The sequence below is a fragment of the Balaenoptera ricei genome, chromosome 4 (assembly GCF_028023285.1).
Source record: "Balaenoptera ricei isolate mBalRic1 chromosome 4, mBalRic1.hap2, whole genome shotgun sequence".
NCBI classification, from domain to species: Eukaryota; Metazoa; Chordata; class Mammalia; order Artiodactyla; family Balaenopteridae; genus Balaenoptera; species Balaenoptera ricei.
The window spans coordinates 70,099,669-70,125,102 of NC_082642.1; the positions used below are offsets into that span (position 1 = coordinate 70,099,669).

General features: G+C 36.0%; 1 protein-coding gene and 1 pseudogene across 10 annotated transcripts in view; one reads left to right on the forward strand and one right to left on the reverse strand.

Moving 5' to 3' along the window:
* NAALADL2 (N-acetylated alpha-linked acidic dipeptidase like 2) overlaps positions 1-25,434 on the forward strand; it is a 1,495,600-nt gene that overhangs the window by 999,043 nt on the left and 471,123 nt on the right. The gene's annotated exons all lie outside the window — the stretch shown is intronic.
* On the reverse strand, positions 10,402-10,908 carry LOC132365074 (leptin receptor gene-related protein-like; annotated as a pseudogene).

A 25,434-nucleotide genomic window follows, 5' to 3' on the forward strand; every position in this document is an offset into this window, starting at 1 on the left:
TGGATGAGTCTATCTAAGAGATCTGTGGAAGTTTCCTGATGGGAGGGACTGGTGGTGGGTAGAGCTGGTGTTGCTCTGGTGGGCAGAGCTCAGTAAAACTTTAATCCGCTTGTCTGCTAATGGGTGGGGCTGGATCCCCTCTCTGTTGGTTTTTTGGCCTGAGGCGACCCAACACTGGAGCCTACCCAGGCTCTTTGTTGGGGCTAATGGTGGACTCTGGGAGGGCTGACACCAAGGAGTACTTCCCAGAACTTCTGCTGCCAGTTTCCTTGTCCTCACCATGAGAGAGAGTGATCCCCTCCCTCTGCAGGAGACCCTTCAACAGTATCAGGTAGGTCTGGTTCAGTCCCATATGGGGTCACTGCTCCTTGCCCTGGGTCCCGATGCGCACACTACTTTGTGTGTGCACTCCAAGAGTGGAGTCTTTGTTTCCCCCAGTCCTGTCGAAGTCCTGCAATCGAATCCTGCTAGCCTTCAAAGTGTGATTCTCTAGGAATTCCTCCTCCCATTGCCAGACCCCCAGATTCGGAATCTTGCCGTGGGGTTCAGAGCCTTCACTCCAGTGGATGGACCTTTGTGGTAAAAGTGTTCTCCAGTTTGTGAGTCACCCACCCAGCAGTTATGGGATTTGATTTTATTGTGATTGTGCCCCTCCTACCGTTTCATTGTGGCTTCTCCTTTGTCTTTGGATGTGGTGTATCTTTCTTGGTGAGTTCCAGTGTCTTCCTGTAGATGATTGTTCAGCAGTTAGTTGTGGTTCCAGTGTTCTTTCAAGAGGGAGTGAGAGCATGTCCTTCTACTGTGGTATCTTGAACAAATCTCCCCTCAGTGTAGTTTAAATTTGCATTTCCCTTGTAATCAATAATTTTGAGCATCTTATGTGCTTATTGACACAATAAGTGTAAAGCAAGTTTTGTATTTTTTTTTTTCCTTTGTGGCTGTCAAGTTGGCCAATAAGATTTGGTGGAAAGATTTTGCTTTCATTATTTACTCGCCTTGGCACCATTGTTGAAAATTAATTAATCATATAAGGGTCAGTCTATTAACTGGGCTGTATTCTGTTTTAGTCATCCATTTGTTTATTCTTACAGCAGTATAGCTATGTTGATTACACTGGCTTCTTGTAAGTCTTGTAATGAGGAAATGTTAGTACTCTAAATTTCTTTTTATCTTTTAAAATTATGTTGACCTTTTAATGACGTTCGATTTTCAGTATAAATTTTAGAATAAACTTGCCAATTTCTACAACATAGCCCATTAGGATTTTGATTGGGATTGTGTTGAATATACAGCGCAGTTTTGGCAGATTTGAAATGGTAAAAGTGTTGTGTCTGTCAGGTCATAAACCTGGTAAATTTCTTCATTTATTTACATATTTTATATTATTGTCATCAATGAACATTTAAAGCTCTGATATTTTGTGTACACAAATTTAGGGTTATGTTGTTGCCCAACAAGGTGGCCCTGGCATGTATGTTTTGAAAAGTAGTCTCTGTGTTTCTGATATGCATTTCCCCCTTTCTCCACAATCTAAGAACTACAGCAATAGAGGCCTTTCTCTGGCTTGACATGTCAACACCAGCACTCAATAACATAGAAATTTTCCTTATTGTTTTATCATTTGGGTCTCATTTTTCCATTTTGTCCACAAAGATATCACATGACAAGAAAATATCAAATTTCTTGCTGAAACCCCTAGGTACAGCATCTACAGCATCCTTTTTATCCAATTAAATAGTTTTATGAAAATTTTTTTTAAAAAGGACATTTAGAGTCTTTCAGAATGAGTTCATCCTATATTTTAGCAATCTCTTCTTTCTAGATATTCAGAAATTATATATTTACTAATATACTGGAGACCTTTATGTAAAGCTTTATATGTTAATGAAACTGCCAAAGACATATTATTCAGTTATATACATTCAGTTTAACTACATTTCTTTGCCTACCATGCTTTCCACTTTACAGAGTATAGCAACTCTGCATCAGGAAACTGAATCTGATGAAATGTCAGTATTATTAAATTATGAAATTTTAAGCAATGTTGTTTTTAGAATCTCCATCTTTTTTCTATGTAATATTTCTTATTTATGACAGGTAAAAGATGTCGAATTAATAAAAGTTACTCTTTATCATATAAGGCATTACTTATGAAAATACCTCATTTTTAAAATTACAGAAAATGTTTTAAAAAAATCCAATAGATTTTATCCTGAACAACCTATATTTTAATTCAGGATAGAGACACTTTGCCAGCATCTTATATTTTAGGTCAATTTAATAAAATATAATTTAGTGTCTATTGTTCTAAGCCTCCCATAATTATAGGGTGGAATAAATTTTTTCTTATGCATTCTTAAAGTAAATTTGTTGATGCAGTTCTTTTCCCAGGTAGTGATTTAAAACATTAATATGTTTATAGTTGTTTTTTATGCAGTACAATTATTTTAGTTTTATTTGACAATTCAAATTTTAGTTGGAAAGGAAAAAGCAGACAAATGCAAGATATATTTCTTCCATATACATAAGTTTAGTAACAAATAGATTTAGCATTTTAACAATTTTTCTAAAAATATTTTTTCACTTAATAATTTCTCAAATATGTGAATCTTTAAATTTCAAAAAGACTATATTTATTAGAGTTGATTCATAGCAATCTTCTTCTAAAACAAATATACCAATTTTTAATAATAATTTTTTAAACTTGATATCAAGAAGTTTATTTTAAAAAATAGAATGGCATCCTGCCAAATTAGTCACATTCACATCCACAGCCTGGTGGAGGGAGAATAATTCTAGTGGACCAAGTTTCATAACTGCAGTGTATGTAGAACATTTATTTTTATCAGTAGTTGTTATTTTACATCAGGACACTTGCTGACCAAAAAACAATGCTTGTTGCAATGAAATCATCACCTTGAAATATCACCATATATAACTCTAACATTCCTGACAATTGCTTCTTAGCATGTAAAGTGCTTAAATCATAGAGTCAACTATTAGTTTAGTCATATGTTTTAAGTACTCTGTTTAATAGAAAATACATTTTAATTTCTCAGTATATTTGTTTACTGAATATCTGTAAGGATAATATTCTAGAGCTGTAAGTAGTATAGGCAGTGTTTTCCTTCTCTTGAATAAGAGCTTGCAAAAATATAAATGGTCTGGTTTAAATGGTTAGAAATTAATAACTTCCTTTTTTTGTCATAGAATATAATTGATTTGTAAAATTTAGTGTGAATAAGGTTCAAAGAATAGCAGAGTGTAAGTTTCTGTTTAACATCTATCTCATTTGTGGAGCAACAGGTGACCGCAGATTTGGGACAGTGAGACGGTAGTGGGTACTGCCAGCAACAGCCCAGTTGTAAGAATTTTGATGGCACCTGTCAGTGTGATGAGATTGCTCTATTTTGAAGGATGATCCTCCTCAGTGCCCTAGTTTTCCTATTAACCCGCTTACTACCATACTGCTCACTTGCCCTTCTCTTAGACTAACTGCTGTGTCTTGTCCTATCTTTGATACAGAATCTTAAATGTTTTCAGTAGCAGCTCTTATCAGTACCACAGGAGGGGAGCACCTTAGAGAACTGAAGTACTGTTATATTTTTCCACCTTCCAGGATAAAAGCATGCTGTTTGGATAAGAGCTGAAAATGGTTCAAGGAAAGAGTCCTAGATAAAAATAGATAAATAAATGAAATAAAATGTGAATAAATCTTTTCAAATGGTTCATGAAACAATATGACATTATTTCATACATCTTTAAGAAGTGGAGGGTTTGAAAAGTACACACATGCCAGGTGGTCTAAGGCAAAAATCCTCTTGCTTGTGAAATAAACATTTGTAGACAGGAATCTTTTTTTTTTTTTTTAATATGATGTTTTGGGAACATAATGGGAACTCTTAAACCTAGTGTACATCTAACTTGGAATATATTAACATTTAATATAAAACGTCGCCATCTGTTCTCCTGTTCTTTACTGAATTCAGAAAAGACCAATAGTTCAACAACACAATGACCTATGTTTATAAGAAAGTATCACTTTTTGAGCAAAACATATAATATTAAGATTGATTTAAAAGGATATTTTAAGGCCAGAAATCTGAATTAAATAGAACCATAATTAATTTATTCTTAGCTGTCAACAGGTAGCTTAATGTAGTTTCTTACAACAGATTTAAACTTTTATTTTGGAATCAATTTCCACTGTTTAAAACAGAGATTGGCAAACTATGGCCCACTTCTTGTTTTTGAAAATAAGTTTTATTCTAACATAACTATGCCCATTCATTTACTTAATGTCTATGGCTACTTTCATGATACAGATGAGTTGAGTAGTCAGAGCAGAGACCATATGTCCAACAAAAATACTTACTCTCTGGCCTCTACAGAAAGGTTTGCGACTCTCGTCTAAATCATAAAACCGCACCTATTGAAGCTTAAATTTATTATAGTCTAAAGAGAATAAGTATTGTAAAAGATTTATGTTCAATATTTTCTACTTAGAAAATTTTCAGATAAATCAGCAGTGTACCACAGTGAGGGGTTTTTAAAAATTAATTAATTCATTAATTAATTTTTGGCTGCGTTGGGTCCTCGTTTCTGCTCGCAGGCTTTCTCTAGTTGCGGCGAGCAGGGGCTATTCTTCGTTGCGATGCGTGGGCTTCTCACTGCGGTGGCTTCTCTTGTTGCGGAGCACGGGCTCTAGGCACGAGGCCTTCACTAGTTGTGGCATGCGGTCTCAGTAGTTGTGCTTGCGGGCTGTAGAGCGCAGGCTCAGTAGTTGTGGTGCACGGGCTTTGTTGCTCCACGGCATGTGAGATCTTCCTGGAACAGGGATTGAACCCATGTTCCCTGCATTGACAGGCAGATTCTCAACCACTGTGCCACCAGGGAAGCCCCCCAAAGTGAGTTTTGTGGAATGCCTATGGGTATGTTTAAAAGAAAAAAAAAAAAAGGGATCCTATAGTTGAACGGGATACTCTCTTCCCCTACTTGAGAATCTGTCAGATGATAAGGATCTGAGAAATCATTCAATAAATTAACCACTTTAACTTTTTAAATCTAATATTACCCAAATTTCTTTGACTTCCCCTTCTCCCCACTATAAACCAGTTTTTAATATTTTTGTAGGACAATAGTGGTCTGCAGAAGAAAGTGCTAAAAATGCTATCCTAAAAAAAATATGTACTTCTAAAATGTGAAAACATATAGGTCAGAATAGCTCAACTGAATTTATAGAATCATAGATTGTAGATTTAAAAGAGCCATACAGTTTATTTAATCGAATTCCCAATCTTAGCAGATTACAGAAAAATAAAATTGATAATCCCAATATGCTAATCTTATTTTACTACATAAGAGATGGGTAATCATGACTACATTCAAGTTAACAAAATGCACTTAATGAATTGTGTATGTATGTTGGCTTCACTCACTGTAGATGAAGCATCGTTATGCCATAAGTGCTGAAACAATTGTGGTTTTACATATTGCATTAAATCAGTTAGTGCTATAGTTAATTTTAATAGGATGTTTATAAGTCCCTAACTAGATTACTTTATAACTAAGTACTGAATGCACACTCTACATGTTTTGTTATTTTAGAGGTAATGTAAGTTTAATTATGCAGATCATCCAAGTAGATTTTTATTTTGCCTCTGGGTTATCACTTTCATTTTAATGGCTTGAATGCTTCTTATCACTATTTGTGAATGGGATTAATTAAATCTAGAATGATGCTTTTAATACTGTGTGATGGAATAAATTTAGTAAGAGGGTTGACATCCATGTGTTGGTCAAAATTATTATTGAATCTGTTAGACCCTGAGAAGTATAAACTCAGAAAGACAAAGTGTTCACTTCCTTTTAGCATTTTATTGTAAATGTAGTCCTTCTTTTATGGATTGTCAGTTGATTCTAAGATTTAAAAAAATAGTTTTCACATTCATTCTTCTATTAAACAAATCCTTGTTGAGAACTTACTATGTATCCTATTACAATATAAATTCCACAAAGCAGAAATCTTGATTTGTTTATGCTGTGTCCTTATTGCTTGGCATATAGTAGCTACTCAAAACTATGTATTGAATGAATGAATGGTTTTAAATACTGAAGATTCGGCAGCATAACATGAAACAGTCTCAGTACTCAAATTGCTTAAAGGCATTTGTAGCACCATGTAGAAAATACACAATAGAGATAAATATAGAGGCTATGAGTCACTTAGGAAGAGACTAACCCACTTTTTAGGAAAGGGGTCAGGGAAGGCTACCTTGCAACTACTAATTTACTTTCTGATTCTATGGATTTCTCTATTCTGGACATTTTTAAATGGAATAGTGCAATACAATATAATGCATATATAAATAGAATAATATCAATACAATATGCTGTCTTTTGTGACTGGTTTCTCTCACTTAGTATAATATTCTCAAGGTTCATTGTTACATGTGGCAGCATGTATCAGTATTTCATTCCTTTTTATTGCCAAATAATTTCCCATTATGTGGACATCCCATATTTGGTTTATCCATTCATTAATTGGTAGACATTTTTCCTGCTTTTTGGCTATTATGAATAATGCTAATATTAACATTTATGTACAAGTCTTTTTGTGTGTGGATACGTGCTTTGAATTCTCTTGGATGTATAACCAGGAGTGGAATTGCTAAATCATATGAAAACAATTTTATGTTTGAACTTTTTGAAGAACATTCAAACTGTTTTCCAAACTGTCTGCACAACTTTACATTGCCACCAACAGTATACGATGATTCCAATTTCTCCAGACCAACACTTGTTATTATTGATCTTTCTTATTATAGCCTTCTAGGGTTATTATTTTTTAATGGAAAATGCTTTCAATTTGTGGAATTTTAAATACCAGCAGCCCTGGGAGAGGTATTTGTAAGAAGCTATGGTTAATTATGTATATATTATCTTCCTTTGGGGGTGGTTTCAGAAAATATGGACTTCTTTTTTTTTTTTTTAATTAGAAGACTGTACATTTGACAGTAGCCTTTCACTATATGTAGCTCTCCAAAGATTTATATAACTGAGTTAAGGAATCACTATTATAAGTAAATCATCTTAGAATTAAAAGTTTTAACATTAATTTATTCAGAAGATCACATTCAAATTAATATTTCATATGTTTTGGATCAAATTTTATGTGCTATGAAATGTTTTATTTTTTATATGTATGCTCTGATTTATTCCATCAGTGTTCTCCCTAAGTAGACTGACCCCCTTTTAAAGGCAGCAGTTCTGTTTTATATGTTCCTGAGAGCTGTGAAGGGTCTGGGATTCTACCTTACTTTCCAACTTTCCAGCTAACAAGTAAGCCTGCCACAGTTTCATGGATGCTGGCAGAAGACACAGGCCTTCTCAGTCAGAGACAAAGAATTCTATTACTTACCACGATAGCAATAGCCAGAATATCAGCATTTTCCTTTGCCTCTTCCCCAGTCTCCAATTTGTTCAGGGTGACATAAAGAGGGGACAAGTGACATCAGCACACACAATGCATTGTGTCACCCAAGAGGAACATTAAACTTGAGAGAAAGATATTGTTTCTGTTTTCCATGTCTGTTCACTATGTAAACCTTCTTGAAATGATAGCCCAGAACAAAGGCAGTCAGTGCTTCTGCTTACAAGATATACATAAGCGTGAGACCCATGAAGAATTGACTTCCAAGAGTTCTTTTTAACTATAATGTAGCTCTCAAAATGTTTTGTACCTAGGAAGTTATAAGTTTGTTGACTTAATTTTGTTTTGCCATGCAGCATATATCAAGAGATGAATTTGTGAAAGAAATATTTATTTTCTGTAAAACCTTCTGATTAGACCAAATGCTTCCCTTTTTATAACAGTAATGATTTTGTCGAGTTAAACTTTAACTTCTCTGTGATCATTGCCAAAAGAAAACTAGGTTATCTTTTGTAATGCATAAAAAATAATGTATGTGTGTAATAAGTAGATGTGCTACTTTAAGAGATTATCAACTGAAATAAGTAATACAAAATCAAACAAGTTAATTTTTAATTAATAAACTGGAGTGCTTAACATGAAGCTCCTCTCCACTAAATCCATTCCTATCATTTAAAAAATGAATTTTATATTAATGTAAAAATACCGAGGGTAATAACCTGAAAGTAGTTGAGCTGGAGGAGTGAAGAGAAACCATCAATACCCTTGTTCAGACTCCCATAATTCACTTTGTGTTAACCACCTCCCCACTGAGGGAACCTATAATCCGTACAGCACTTATTTTCTTTCCCCTTTATTTATTTATTTTCCCTACAGACATTTATTACTTTAATGATACTTAGGTGCTGTAGAATAAATGCCTCTGTTTCAGACATATAGAAAATCCAATAATCTATCACTTTGATAAACCATTCCATTAGTAGGGAATAACTACAAATATTCTATATGCAAGTACTTTATATCATTCTGGAAATACACTCAAGAGGCAATGCTTTAAGGCTACACATTAAGGCTACCTTGGTTATTTAAATGTGTATAAGCAACAAGGGCATTTTTGCAAAAGGTAGTATAAATTAAACAGTATCTCCATCTTAGGAAAAGAAAAGCTATTCCAAGCCAACTACACATCCAAAATGGTATCTTACAACTTATTGCTATTATTCTAATGCAGGACAGATTATTGCTCACAACCGCACATTTCAGAACACCAAGAAATTTTCATATTTTTGTTACCTTTTAAGCAAGGTGACATCAGAATAAAAACTTTTAAAATTAAACTTTTCTTTTCTGTTAAAAAGTGAAATTTATTACAATACAGTAAGTGCAAGTGTTATTAAAAATGCTTGTTAAAATTATAAAGTGTCTATATAATTTTTCTAATATACATATTGGAAATAACAACTTTAACAGTTCTATACATACATAGTACATTGAAAACATAAAATCATGCACAAGGCTAAAATATCACTTTGCACATTATCCTTTTAGGTATTACTCTTGTCTTCTGATCCCAGCATCATTACAGAATATGAAGGAGTTACAAACTTCAAGGTTTCAGTGTTTTCAATGTATGTCAGTTATCACACATTAACAGTGCTTTAAAATCATTGCTTATATTCTACACGTGGTTCTAGTTCCCATATTTCCCTTTCTCGATAGGTCTTGGACAAAAAGTTGATCTAGAAAACCTATGATTACAGGACCCAGCATGAAATGAATTCTCAATGACTCATTTAAAAGTGGCATAAAGTGTTTTATATATATATATATATATATATATATATATATATTTTAAAAGTCCTACAGGGCATGAAGGACAATAAGTATATCGCATGTAAATAAGATTAAGCAGCTCACCCTCTGCTTGCTTACTTGGCTCCACGTCTCTATAGGAAGGAGAAGCCGAGCCATGAAGAAGTTAGGGCAAATGGGAACTGCTGGGAGTGTGTGTGTTTGGGGGGCTGGAGGGGCTGGTGAGGGTGTGTGGGGAGAAGCATAGGGAAGGAGCTGGGGAGAAAGGTCAGAGGATGAAGGGAAATTAAACAGCATTACTTATCCATTCTTCCCCATCCTGCTAAAGCAGGGGCCAGTTCCAGCCCAGCCTCCCTCCCCTGCCTCCCAGTGGGGGATCTGTCCCCCCAGCACTGTGAAGGCAGCCACTGCCTTTCAGACAATGTGAAGCCATAGCTGTTCCCTACTGAGAACACTTCACAAATTTGAGGAACAGGCTATAAATTATAGGTTTGGACATTTCACAAATACCAAGGATAGTCTGAAGTAGGCCTCAACATATGAGGGGCAGGGGAAACAGTTTTTACAAGCAGCTAATGCCCAGAGAGGCTAAGGGGTTCAGCCAAGGGGAAGGCAATGCTTCTTCCTTCATGACAGCGCTTCTCAGACTTAATGTGCCTGCGATTCACTTGGGGTCTCATCAAAATGTATTAGGTTGAGGATGGGGCCCCAGACTCTGCATTTGTAATAAGCTCCTATGCACCACGCTTCGAGATGCTAATGATCTTGGTCTATGCACCACACTTGGAGAAGCAAGAGTCCGCAACATAAAGAGGGAGCCGCCTCTGTCTCTCTGGGCCACAGGTATTTCTTGGAAGTCCTGAGCAGAACTGAGACAGCCCCAGTGCAATGTGCCCACTCTAGCACGTCCCCGGGGAAAAGGTGGAGATGCAGCACACTGAGTGAGCAACTGTCTACAAGACTGAGTTAACATGTTTTCTGAGAGCACCGTGACTATATGAACAGCTAAACAAATAACATAATTCAACTTGAGTAAATGGAGAGATCTACTGGCTGGGAATAAAACTAACCTTTTCCCCATGTAGTCCTCCTTAAAGTGAACATGATTACAAAGGTATAAAAAAACCGCATATGAAATTTCATAGTAAAAGGCCACATGTGCACACATATACATACAGTATGAATTCTAAGAAATTAAATGCATTTTTTCAGAATAAAGCACGTGCTACCACTGCTCCCAGCTAAAATCATCTCCTCTTCCAAATACAAGGAAAAATACCTTGAATTGTAAGGAAAATCACTGCATTGCCTGCCAGCACCAGGCCACAGGCTCCCCATTTGATCACAGCCACACGAGCAAGAATAACAGGAAATCCAAAGGCAGAAACAACAATTCCGGTAGTGAAAAAATAAGCCAGTTCCCAACAGGCACTACTTGCTGCATAGGCGTCATACGTTGCTCGTTTGGCAATGAAATAGGGGATGGGAGAGATGACGTGTAATATCAGGACAAACAAGGGTCAGTAAACACCGTAATCCTCTAAGGCACATCCCAGCATAAGAAAAGTCAGCCCAAGAGCCCCAGTGAAGGATAATGCCACAAGAGTTTTAACGCCCGCCCTGTCTCCTAGGTGGGGCCGCGGCTGCTTCCGGCTTCTTGCCATGGCCCCGCCCTTCTTTCCCCTTTAACTGAACTATTGTCCAACCTTGATTCCTCTCTCCCATACTTAGGTAATTTTTTGGTTACCTAAATGCAGACAGTCACTAATATCTCTTCTTATTTGTTTCATGTGGTTTAGTACATTGCCCTTAGTAATACTGTGCTACCTGTCTCGAGAATTCAACATATTACCTTTCTTTCAATAATTCTTTCATTCATAGTAATCTTTGAAAATCTTTATTCCACCAACTTTAAATATACTTTTGTTCTATGAGTTCTAACTGATATTTACCCATCTTATTCACTGTACATAAAATCAGTATATTTTTAAAAATTTCTATGTATCTATCAGACAGATCATTTTCTTTCTCTTCTTCTCCCTCTCCTCCTCCTCCTCCTCCTCCTCTTTCTCCTTCTTCTTATTCTTTTGTTTTAAATTTTTATTATTATTGAAGAAGAAAAGAGATAAATGAAGAAAAGAGAGAGGGGGTTTATCATGTCTTGTATTTATTGAACAAGTTTGGGCTTTTTTGATCCATATATGCTTCTCTAAATGCTTACATATCACATATTTAAATATGTGTCTAGGATTTTTATGAAGCTTAATAGTGGTTTCATTAGAACAAAGTTTTCTGCATTTATTGGTTTTCTTATTTTGAAAATGAAAATATTTCTATATAGTTCTGAGTTTACTGTTATATCTCAAATGTTTCATTCTGCTTTAGAATTCAGTTAAAGACTTCTGATTTTAGCTTTAGACAAACATATTCTTCCTAGTGTCTTGTAGGAAGTATTTTCTCTCTTCCCTGGTGCTAGTGTTTGATGTCACAGAGCATGCCCCTGACAAACAAGGCCTGTTCTTTGACCTGACCTCTATGGTCAGAATTGCCCTTCTTCCATCCTTCTATTTTCCAAAGGGTTAAATTTTAGTTTCCAGACTAAGACTTAATATATTCTAGAATTACATTCTCAAGTTAAAATAGGAAAGATTTATTCAGTTATTGTCTAGAAAAATGTAAAAATGTGAGTATTCATTCATTTGCTTATATTACCCCTCACTCTGGACATTAGCAATGACATCTCCATCAAAAACAAAATAAATTCATTCAAGCAGGAAAAAAAAAATCTTCACTTGAGTCATTTAAGTGAAGGTTTAAATGTTTCTTGTATCAATGAGATAATATTTCAATTCTCCATTTAACTTACAGAGGCAAAGGGGAAAAAAAGAGGGGTGAGGATTGTGGATGCAATGTTTATTCTTTCTTGGATCTAAATATTGACTCTGCCAAGTGTGGTCTTTTCCAGGAATTAGATAATTAAAAAACTAAAATAAAATTCCACTGAAACGAATCCAACCCAATATTATCTTTAATTCAATGTAAACATACCTTATATAGCCTGATAGTTTCAACTAACACACTATCTTTAATCCTAGTAATTTATATTTTTATAGTTTCTGTATCATGCCTAAAATGTTGCTTACTCTAATTAGCTTATGGTCAGCAGTATCTTTAATTAGAAATATTGGTAATCTGTCCCCCGCAGCATTTCATTTAGTGTGTTTCATTTTAGTGGTTCCAGGATGATTATCCTAATGAACAGAGTGATAAAAAGTACCATTAAGCAGAAATGAAATAGAATACCCATCAGGGCAAAAAGGGTTGTGGGTTTGTGTGTTAGTAAAAGAATGATCTGTACTTAGAATACAGTATTAAAACTGTCAATAAGTTGGCATTGAGTGTACCTTTGAAATTCTATCAGTAGCAAATATCTGATATTGTGATTTATTTCTAACAATTAGAGGTAGAGTGTAGGATGAAGGACACAGAGTTAAACTAAAAAATGGCCAATTCATTGAAAAACAGTACAAATAGCACCAATAATATTGTTGAAACTGACTAAAATTGATATGAGTAATGTAAAAATTTATGTGAGAAAATCACCAATAGACTTGTGTGTCTATCATGAAATTCATTGTTAGGGATGGTGGGAGAAATCAGTCTTACGTTTATGCCTGCTATTCTTGCCAAGTGCATATATTAAAGTGAACGGTGTTTATTTGACATATTTATATTTTATTTAATGATGATGGTGTTTTCCTTAGAGATCTTTATTTTCTGAAACAGTTTTAAGAATTTCTTTTATAATTAAATGCAACAGATTTTTGTATTTCATGGCATTAACAGATGCATACCTATTGGAACTTCAAGTCTAGATTACATAACATCTAGCAATGTCTATGACTAAGTCTTATTTGGCATCAGAAAAACATCTTCCAACTTAGGTAGAAGATACATTTGAGGTTCTGTACATTTTTAGGTATAAAGTCATGCATATTAGAAAAATATATCCAAAGGAAGGTGGCTAGCTACTGTCTCTAATATCAGGTAGATATGTGGAATGTTTGCACAAATAAAATCAACTAGATTCTCAGTTCTCAATGTCTTCATCAAACTCTTGTTGATCAACCCAGATATTGCATTGATTCTTGACTTTTGGGAAATTATGGTTTCCTTTCAAAATTTGCTTAAAATTATACGGAGTCCCTCTAGAAAAATGTACATGCACACAGATAAATTCCGAAGGATGGTGGATCTCCTGGAGCCATTCACAGATCCCCTAGGAATTTCAGGGACCCAAGGTTAAACAGGGCATAAGTATAATATTAAGCATCATTCAGCCTTTCTAACAAGGCTAGATATTCTCAAGTGTAAGTGTTAGTAATAATCTATTCTTTATAAAGTTGTGAGTATTCTGCAGGGTAAATCACACAAAGGGTTTGGCGTAGAAGTTGGCACATAGTAAGAAGACAAAACATTGTAGATCTTTGGAAATAAAATTTAGTGGGATTATATTATTATACTACATTTATTAGTTTTATTAGTCTACATTTATTAGTCTACATTTGTTAGTACTATTAGCTTTCTAAAAACTGGGGAACGTCTGCTTTTTAACACAAACTATACGTTCAGTATATTGGGCAAATATTCTAGAATTTTAATTTTATTCTTTTATTATCTTTTTCAACTGAAAGTACGGTCTTAGTTTAATTTTTTTTTTTTTTTTTTACTCTAAGATAACTAAATTTGAATGAGTTTCACATATTCAAAAGTGAAACAATCCTTGAATGCATAGTGATACTAAAATATAAATCTGTTGGGGACCATCAGAGGTTGTTAGAGAACCAACCAACTTAAGAAATACTTAAGCATTTAACCTAACTTTCCTATAAAACATTGTGCCACAGGAACACTTTTTCTTTGAAGAAGTATTCTAGCTAATACATGAAGAAAGAATGATAGAATTAAAATATTATGATTTTGTAATCCCCCAATGAGATAATGAATCTAGGCACTAAGCAACAGTGGACCTTAATAAGAAAGAGTGGGAGGAGAAGTGGGATAGAGAGAAACAGACATTATGTGCCTCATGATGGAATTCTACATCTGCGAAGTGTACTTGTAAAAACTCTGAATCTAGCCCAATCAGGACTCTGGATTTAACTATCAGGTTACAGGATGCACAGAAGCAAGTATTTTAAATGATACCATGAGGATGGAAGCAGCAAGATCCATACTGTGAAAAGCTCTACAAAACAAATGACCAGATTCTTGAAAAATAAATCATAGGGAATTAAGAGAGGGAGGGCTACCTATAAGATGAAAGAGACAAATGATCTATCAGCCCAATGCAATGTGTGGGCCTAACTGGACTCCATGATTCTGACTGAATCAAAATAACAGTTAAGAAAAAAACAAATGATATTAGGGATTATCTTAAATTTTTCGTAGTGGCATAATAGTATTGCAGATATAATATAGAAAAAGTCTTTCTATTTAATGATACATACCATGAAATATTTAAACTGAAGTAAAAGAATATGTGGGATTTACTTCAAAATAATCCTGTTAGGTGGGGTGTAGATGAAAAACAGGACACCTCCAAATTGGTGAGTTTTTAAAGCTGGGCGATGGCTGCCTGGAGTTTTATTGTCCTGTTCTTTTTACCTATTTATACATTGACATTTTCCACAGTAAAATTTTTATGAGAATGAAATATCACAAAGTTTCACACCTGTCATAGGGTCAGTAAAGTTTTCTATGGCATATTGAAGCTACATGTTCATATCTATTAAGATCCATTTACAAGGTATGATATATATATGGAATTGTATTACTTTGTGAATGATTACCAAAGCTGGTTTAGTCACTGTATTTTTTTAATTCAGAAGATTATGTTAACCTGTTTTATGGAGGAGTTGCTTATGTATCTTTTTTTGCCATTTAATATTATATAAATAATCATAAGGAATTCTCTATTAAAAGAAATTATAGTAAATACATCTACATAATAGATAATAACCTATATATTTGCATTATAGATATAAACAATCTTATATATTTTATGGCTGAAGTCAGAGATGAATACAGAATATAAATATGTGTATGATTTCAAAAAGGAATCTAGTATTGAGGATTTATTTACATTTTAAGGTATATAAAGCAAGAATCAAATTTACTAGCAAATTGAGGTAATTTGAGTGACATTTATCAGTAACATCTTTTTTCCTTTTTGTGTTTTCTTTTTCTTATGCTTTTAAATAAAAGTTGATTTGGGGAGGCCTTCATTTATACTAATGTGATCTATTTGTACACATCAATGTTTTCTCTTAATATACTCAAAAGTAGATTATAAAATAGGAGCTTAGAGCTTGACAGATTCATCAGATTAGTGAATGGTCATTCAGTGACCACAGTCAAAATGTCCTCCTGGTTATGAAGATATGTGACTTGGTGTGACACTAGATTCTGTTCTTGGCCATGGTCTGTTCAACATGACCCAGATGAAGCCTGAGAGGCTCATTTTTTTTCCTTTTACATAATGAGAAAAAGGAACACTGCATTTCCTGCTTATGTTTAATTTCCTATGGAAAATAAACCTGATGATAACAATGATGTTTCATTGTACAAACAAATTGGGAGGGATTATGATTTAGCAGTGGGAGTATGAATAATTCCTATTAATCGGCAATGCATGATTTAAAACTTTATTTTTGTACAAAGTGTAAGGCTGAAGGATGCATCTCCACTCACACTTTTGTTAATGGAAGAACCAAAGAAACAAAACCTAATTTATAATGATGCAGTTAAATTAATCAAGGAAACAAAGCATCTTCCCAGATGGAAGGTACTCTTCAAATTTTCTAATATGACATTCCAGGACGACTGCTCAAATGAATACAAAATCAATGTCTTCAGTAAAATTAGGAGAGTTGAGGACACCAACAAAGGCCTTTTTCCAACTCACATTCAAAACGTAAAATTATCATTATAGTAACTAAGAGAATACAAAGAATAGGAATATTTGCCATTTATAGAAAAAAGAAGAATGCAGTTGGTGATCTCATGGAGAGGATTCCTTTGCCAGAGACAAGCTCTCAGAGAGCATAAATACAGCCACAGTGCACTCAGGCAGGAGAGGAAAAAAATGACTGAACATTGCTCAGCTACTACCAAAATACATAGGTGCTGAGGAGGAAGAAATTTTTTCTCTTCTTTTATAAGTCCTTCTAGCTTGTCTAAGAATTAAATTGATATGAGACAGATTAACAGGAGAAAATCAAACAGTTGATAATAGCATGTATACATGGGAGACCCAGGAAAACTGAGTAAATCGATAAAATGGCCAAAATCTTCACCTTAAATACCATTTTCAGCTAAAGACAAAAGAATATGCTGGGGGTAGTGGTTTAGAACTTCAGAGAGGGGAGGAAGACAATTCACATGGAGACAGAAACACAAATATTTGGCAAACAAATGTTCGCTGGGCCCTGCATAGACACTGGGACACAGAGTGGACCCTGATCTGTAGGCCCTGCCAAGTTTCCTCCACCACTCCTAGCCCTGATGACTTGCAAATACCTCTGGTGAGAGCTCTATTCCAGGAACAAGCCCTTTATCTAAATTTTCTCAGGCAATTAAGGGGAGGTAACAAGAAAAACTTCCCGAGTCTTCTGTTTCTTAAAAATAATCACCCTAAATTAATCCTTATGCCAAAGAGGTATATTTTGGGGTGACAAATTTTGCTTCTCTACATAAGCAAAGAGTAAGAATATCTGATTAATTAAAAGGGCCTTGAGGCAAGAAGCAGCCAAGACAATATGAACCACACAGTAAAATTCTGACAGAACCAGAATTATTACCATAGTCATAGTGGTAAAAATTATTGCCAGTTGATTATTGAGAAAGAACTGGAGAGTATTAATTAGTAGAATTCACTGCTTTTATAGTTCACTACATGTAAATAAGCAGAAATGAGAGATTTGCTGCTTAAGCTACACAGCAATAGATAACTAATATATATACAAAGGCAGAGTCATTTTCTGAACTGTCTGTTTATTCCTCATAGAACTTAATACAGGGCCTTGTATGTGGCAACCACGTAATCCCATGCTTACCACAGTACCTGGATCATACTACATACTCAATAAATATTTGTCAGATTAATTGTATGAATAATAACAATAAAAAAATCTACTGAATGCTAACAATGTACCAAGCATCTTTAAATGTTTCACATATATTTACCCTTTTAATCATCACAACAGCCCTGTGAGGTAAGTTCAGTCATCATCCTCATTTTATAAATGAGGAAATTGCGGTCTAGGGAGGTTAAGAAAATTGCCCAAGATGGCATGGCTTCTAAGTGGTAAAGTCTGTAATTGAACCCAGGTAGTCTGACTCCAGAATACACTGCTTTTGGCTACTACATGTTGCTGCTTCTAATGAATCAATGAATATTTGCTCAGTGAAAGAATGCATCACCTGATCATACATATTGACCTGAAATAAATTGACTGCCAAATATTTCTCCAGCAAAAATGGGTTTGTTCAAGATCACCAGAGAATTGCACTTCAGAGTCTGCAACCATGGTGAGCCATGTGCAAGTCCCTTCATGGCAAGGGAAGGAGAACACTTTTATACAGAGGAAAAGGAAGTTGGGAGGTATAGTTAAAAAAAAAAAAAAAAAGAGTCCTGGCTTTCCATTGGCTGAGTCCTTGCCAGGAAAGAAGAGGAGTCTTTCTTCTTCCTGTTGGGCTCTGCTGTCATCATATGGCATGAGAGCTCCCTTTTTCCTGACTCCTGACTCTCTTTAATTGAGGTTGCTGCTGCTGCTGCTGCTGATGATTTTTTTACATTTCCCCCTTTTGATTGAGAACTTTCTCTGATAGCATCACTCATCAAAAGTCAGGTTTTTTGGTTTCAGCGGCTTTTTGTCCCTTGATGTCAGGGAAGGACTTTTCCTGGGTGTAGTGTCTCATGTTGGAGGGAAAGTAAACGGATTAGAAACCTACTAAGATGATATTCAAGTAATGAGGAGGGGTAGGAGGGAGAACTTTCATGCACTTTTTATCTAAAGTCCTATATGTTATCAACATCATGGACATTGGAGTTCATCTGAAGCGTTATATCATTATCAAAGTTTTGGTGACAAACTTCTAACAGGCCTCGTCTCAATATCTTAGGAAAGCTGTCTTATCAGATGTCATCTGTTTCAATTGCAGGAAATCTTTATTTTCAGGTCACCAGATGAAGTGAAGTTCCAGTCAGGATTTGGTGTTTCTTTAGGTTTATCATGTGAATCCAACAGTCTGTTCTTTGGAGTTTGGCAGTACAAAGGTCGGTTAGCAGTACCCGATATGGGACTGTCCAGCAAGGTTGTAGAGGGTTCTTCTGGAGATAACTTTTCCAGTAGATGAAATTTTCAGGTTGCAAGGTGTGATGCGTAATGTTTTCATCTCACAAGTGCTCGCTGTGAAAAGATCGCTTTACCAAAACATAGTTATTTTAAATAGAGCAATTAGGACTTTGCAGTATTGGAATATATTTCCTCTTATCAGTTGTGGGCCAAAAGAAGCAAGATCCAAATGCATTGGGCATCCTGTGACTGTCTCAAAGGGTGAGAGTTTATGAGTTCCAAAAGTGGTGAATCTTAGATTTAGAAAGACCAATGGCAGTGCTTTTGCCCAAGGTATTTCGAGGGTTTCTACAGATTGAGCTGAGTCTTACTAATGCTGTTAGTACATTCTACTAAATCAGCAAAAGTGTTGTAAACTGACCAAACAGCACAGACTTGTCAAAACACCTGGTCAGTAAAATGGGTTCCTTAATCACTATGAAGTTTGAGAGGAGGTCTTTCCAAAAAGATTTTTGCCAAAGAAGAGGGAGTAGACTATTTCATTCGAGTGTGAAAACATACCAGACCATTGCTAAAACATATTTATATCCATAAGACAGAGGAAGTTCTGTGAAATTCATTACCCAGGTCTCTAATGGTCCATTAGGCAGTTTAAAATATTTGGTAGCAGTATCAACAGGCTTCCTGAGGTTGTACTTCAGACAAGTGGGACAAATGAAGTAGGCATTTTTTGTGGCCTTGCTAATGTTTTCCTACTAATATTGATTCATGAATTCTGTTGTCTTGTCAGGAGATCAATGGTTTAATGAATGTAGAGTGGTGAGGAGTGGGAATTTTATAGTCTCCAGTAGGACTAGGTTATTATTGGTTCAAACCAGAGCTTTCTCTTTTTATCAAACCAACAACTGTCAAATTTCCAATATTGATTTTTCTTTTCCTAAGTCCAATTCTGAGTTTTCTCTAGCCAGTTTTTCTAAGTTATCATTTGGGGAAATATCCCTTTGGACCATGACAGAGGTTTGGCTGCTGTTGGTCCCTTTAACAACAGCATTCCTTGTGGAAATGTCAGCAAGGTGATTTCCTTTAGCTTCTGGTGAGTCAAGTTTAGAATGCCTGGGAATCTTAATAATAGCTAAAGCAGCAGGTAAAGTATTTCATCCAATAATTCCTGAACATAGAAGCCATTTTAAATGTTATTTCTACTGGAAATAAGGAAGCCACATTGCTTCCATGACATCCACAAATCATGAACTACTTCAAAAGCATACCTATTATCAGTATAAATATTAGCAGTTTTGCCCTTGGCTAAAGTACAAGGCCATGCAAGAGCATATAACTCAGCCTGTTGGGCTGCAGTAGTCTAAGGTAAAGGTGCTGCCTCAATAACATAAAAACGAGTTGTAATAGCATACCCAGCACAATATTTGCCACTGTCAACTTTTAAATAAGAATGATCAGTGAACCATGAGAAGTCAGCATTACCCAAAGAAATTTCCTGTAGATCATCATGAGGAGTCAGGAGGTGATCTGTCAGTGTTAAACAGTCCTGAGGGACTTTGTTCATAATGCAGTGGAGGAGAGTAGTAGGATTAAGGTTACTACAGTGTAAAAGAGTTATATGAGGAGCAGTTAACAGAAGGACTTACTAGGAGGTGAGATGGCTGGCTGATAAATATTGAATGTGATGAGAATTCAGAAGGGCTTCTACCGTGTGAGGTATAAAAATGATTGAAGGGGATCACACAATGATTTTCTCAGTGGCCTTAACCAAAAAAAACAGTGGCTGTAATGGCTTTAAGGCAAGAGGGTATCCTCATTTTACAGAGTCCATTTGTTGGCTATAATACCCTATGGGTTGATGTTGGTCCCCATGTTTTTGGGTAGCAGCCCAAGGGCATTCCCTTCCTTTTCATATACAAACAAGAAAAAAGTGAATCTAATAATTAGGATGCCCAGGGGCAGGTGGGTTCTTCACACTTTCCTTTAATGCCTCCTTGGCTATGTCATTTGGTACTTCCCGTTGAATTGGGTTGGTTGTTGGTTATTTAGTAAAACATACAGAGGTTTGGCCATAAAAGAGAAATTGGAATTCAGTTTTGGCAGTAACCAACTAACCTGAGAAAACCTCACAATCGGTGCTTAGTTTTGGGAAACATAGGACACGAAGTCTATCTGGATCTAGATGTAGCCCTTGTTTTGATATCAGGTGCCCTAAATATTAAATCTGGGATTGGGAAAACTGCAATTTTTCTTTGGGGACCTTATGTCCCTTTAAGGCTAAAAGCTTTAGCAAGCGGATTCTGTCTTCCTGTGAGGAGGCTTGAGAAGGAGATCAAAGAAGCAAATCATCCATATATTGCAACAAAGTAGACCCTCTAAGGAAACGTCATATCATCCAGATCAGCCTTCAGGATTTATAAGAAATTACGAGGATTCTCAGTAAAACTCTACAGCATTACTGTCCAGGTAAATTGTTTTTCTTCCCAAGTGAAGGCAAAAAGGTATTGGCTACCTTCATCAACTGGAATACAAAAGAATGTGCTGCATAATACAGTTACAGTAAAGAATTTACTTCTGGTGGGAATAGATGTTAGTAACTAGTAATGTATGAGGGTTAGGGACAGCAAGGTGTCAGGGATAACAATGTTTTTTATTGCTCAGATATGGTAGACGAACCTTCACTCTCAGCCCTTAGGTTTTCTCACTGGTAAAATATGAGTGTTACAGGTGATAGTACAAAGGATTACGAGGCCTTAAGCCTTGTAATCTTCTACTGTGGGCTTAATGCCTTGAAGGACTCCTTTACTTATAGGATATTAATTAATTATCAGAAGAGATTTTAAGGGGTTTATATGAATCTTGATGGGAGGTACACTGTGAATTTTGCCAACATCATTTGGAGATTTTACCCATAAGGAAGGTGGTAACTGATTCAATAGGGACAAATAATCAGTGTTTTGAGAATCATTTCTAGTACTGTCAGAGATGGAACAAATAAAAGTTGTCAGAGGATTATTTAATTCATCTGGCTGGTTACATTGATGACTACTGTCAAATTCTAGAATTATTTCCCCCTGTTGGGAGAAAGAAATTCTGGCATGATACTTTTCTAAGAAGTCTGGCCTAATACATGTATGGGGCAGAGGAATGAAGGAGAAAAGGGTGTTTATCTCTCAAAGGGCCTAAACAAAATGCAATAGGTTCAGAGACAGACACCTCTTGAGGTTCATTAGAGATCCCCACTATTTGACCTGCTTTAGTACTCCGAGGCAGGGGCTGTTTTATAGTAGTGGAGTTGAGTATTGAGAGGATGGCTCCAGCATCAATTAGGACTGGCAGAGATTCATCCCCAATTTGGAGAAATGTTTCTCTAAACTGATTAAGAGGAAGGATTAGGAAGAGTCCCTGTAGTTCCTCAGAGCTCTGTCATTAAGAATTGGGAGAACATTGGAAAGGCTCGTTAGAAGGCCGAAGGCACGTAGTGCTTGAATTTGTAATAATCATATCTCCAAAGTCCTGTTTATTTGTAATAATAACAGAAACTAGGAGGATTTTGGTTTTGTTTAGGTGCCTTTGTTTGTTACAGTTGATGTTTAAGAATTTTGGTGGTCTTCCTTGAGGGTGACTTGTCTAGAGTATAAGAAAGCTGGTTTACCAGATTAACTAAATCTGGAGTGGACATAGTTTCCCATTCCATTATGGCCCTTTTTACTTGAAGGGAAAGATCTCAGTTCAGCCTATTAATAAGCATAGAGTTAAAAGCTACACTGCTGTGATCTACACCTGAAGGAGGTTCAGAATTTTATTTAATTTATTTATTTATATTTTGATTCAACACATATTTATTGAGTGCCTAAATGCACCAGGCATGAATATTTACTGGGCACCTACCATGTACCAAGGTCTGCCTAGGCCCTGGGAATGAAGTGTTGAGCAAACAGACAGAGGCCCAGCTGTCCTGGGGGTGATTCCAGGAATGGGAGTTAGAACAAAAATGCATAAATAAATAACTGAACAGCTTCAATTTAAACAGTGATAAGTGCAGTGAGGAAAACACAACAAGTGATGGCGGTGGTGTCTTCTGACAGCCCCTGTTGGGGTCCTCTGCCTTCAGGAACTTCCCTCCCCTGCCCCTTCTGGTCTGGGGGTGGTCACAGCCCCCTCTGTTGCCAGGCCCCAGGTGCTGCACTACCCACCCCTAGTGGCATCCAGAATTTTATCTTAAAATCTTAAATTGATTGTTATAGTCATAAACAGATTAATAAGATTTTGGTGTGCAAGCGTGAATTTTGTTCCAGTCAACAGGCTTTGGAAAAGCCCTAGGACTTGCTCAATGAAGCCACCTAGTGCTTACTTGAGCCTGCTTATACAAGAGTTAGCAGTTCATCCCAACAGTTGTAATTCTAGAGACCTTTCAGGATTTTCCCAATTAGTCATATTCATTCAATGCTAGGCCTGGCCTTTACCAATAGGCATACGAACTAGCTGATATAAGTCAGAGAAACCAGTTTGATAATTTTGAATGAATATATTAAATTCCTCAGCAAATTTATGAGGATCTTCAGTTACTTTAGGAAAATCTTTGACAATGGGTGGCAGTTCAGCTTTAGTCCAGGGAAAATAAGAAATTAGGGTTTTAGCCTCTAGATCCTCAGAAGGCTTAATTTTAAAGAGACAGGTTCTGGCAATTTCAAAGGAAAAGGGAGTGGGTAGAGAACAGCGGTGGTTTGGTGACAGAATTTGTATTGGGGAATTGAGGATATAGAGGAGGTGTAGAAGGGAAGGAGGAAGGTAGAACCAGAGGTAGAGTCTGGCCATGAGGAGCCGAGAGAGAGAGAGAGGATGGTGCCAAAGGAAGAGCCTGAGACAAAGAAGCGGAGGAAGAGGATCCTGAGGCTTTGGGAGCCATTTTATCTCGCTTTGACTCAGTTAATCTTAAAATGTTTTTTGGATGAGAGGTCATTTTAGATTCCTGATAATGTTGGAGATCCTCAAAATATTGGGTTGGCCAAAAAGTTCATTCAGTTTTAAGTAAAAATAAAAAACATTTTTCATTTTCACCAAGAACTTTATTGAACAACGTATTCATTAACTGAACGAACATTTTGGCCAACCCAATACAAATTGAAATAAGTATTCCACATAATTCGGAAAAACTTTGAGGTGTTATTGTCCAGTTTGATTTCAAGAAAACTGAATTTGGGGATTTCAAAGTTTCCTCATAATGGTCATTGGTATTCTAAATTGCCTTTGGTCAGGTTGGCCCATTTAACTGGAAATGCACATGAGGAAGGATCATAGTCTTTAAACATAAAATCGACCAGGGTCCCTGTAATGGGGGCTCCCTCAAAGTATTTAAATAACTGGGATCTCACTTCCTGGAATTTTTTCTCTAGAGTAAAAGAACAATTTTCAAACAGCTGACAGCTCAAACAACTCAGTTCAAACAGCTTGTAAGCTATACCAGCCAATTCTAAGGAAACAGCTTGGTCTTGGAGGATCCAGGCTGATGGCTTTTCAGGGAGTTTCCAGGGAATACCCTATTCCAGAGGGATACATGGAAGGCTGGAAAATGAGCACAGTTTCAGTGAAGCAGCCCTTGTTTCTGAAGAAATGGGCTGAATGTGTTTTCAGCCAGCTTTCACTGAATCAGTCTTATCTCAAAATCAGACCAAAGTGCCAAATTAGTACTTGCATAGAGAACAAGGACTTAACCAGAAATGCAGAAGCTTAAAATAGACCCCAGGTAAAACCTGGACAGCTTCACCTGCAAAGAGGGCAGGAGCTTGGATCCAGAAAAAAGACATACCTTCAAACTCCAGGATCAGCAAGAAAAGCAGCAAGGACAGTGGGCTCAATTGTGGGTACCACACCTGTTTACACACTAATGCTGGAGCCTTTGGGAGTCCCTTCTGGCCCCTGTATCTGCCACCACAATGTTGAACTGAAATAAATAGACTGCTAGATATTTCTCCAGCAAAGGTGGCTTTAATCTGGAATCAACAGAGAATTGTAGTTTGGGGTCTGCAACCATGGTGAGCCACATGAAAGTCCCCCCATGGCAAGGGAAGAGTCTTTTATAGAGATGAAAAGGAAATTGGCAGGGCTGTAGTAAACAAAGAGTCCAGGGCTTTTCATTGACTGAGTCCTTGCCAGGAATGAAGAAAGTTCTTTCTTCTTCCTGTTGGGCACTGCTACTGTTGCCAGGCATGAAAACTTCTCTTTCTGGTCTCCTGAATCTATTTAATTGAAGTTTCTGTTTAATAATTTTTTATATGTATAACACTTAGACTTACATATATAATGTTAAATTTTAGTGTTCTTTATTTCCCCTTGATAGCCAATACTATTTACGAATACTAAAGTTGTGGTCTCCAAACTACTTTTATGAACACACCATTTGTTTAAAAATATTTGACCAAGTATCCTCAACATATGTATATTTATTTATGTAAATAACTAAAATAGTACATACTATTAAATTAATAATATGCCAGTACTACTATATTAACATATTATGTAAAAACAAAGTCTGTCTATCTATCTACCTACCTACCTACCTAGATCTATTTTTTTTCTACCCAGAGCTCAGTGGATTATCTTGTACAGCCACTGAATTGCATTTACCTTTGGAGACTACTACTTTATAGGATGTAATAACATTTTTTAAAAGAGCTAACATAGAGAACTTTGTTCTCTCACATTTGCCCTCATACACAAAGAAACCAAGATACATCAAGTAATTTAAAATAAGGAAAAGTATTCTCAATTCAGAAGACAAGCCTTATATTCTCATAAGATAAGAATTCTGGAAATATGCATTTCTAGACC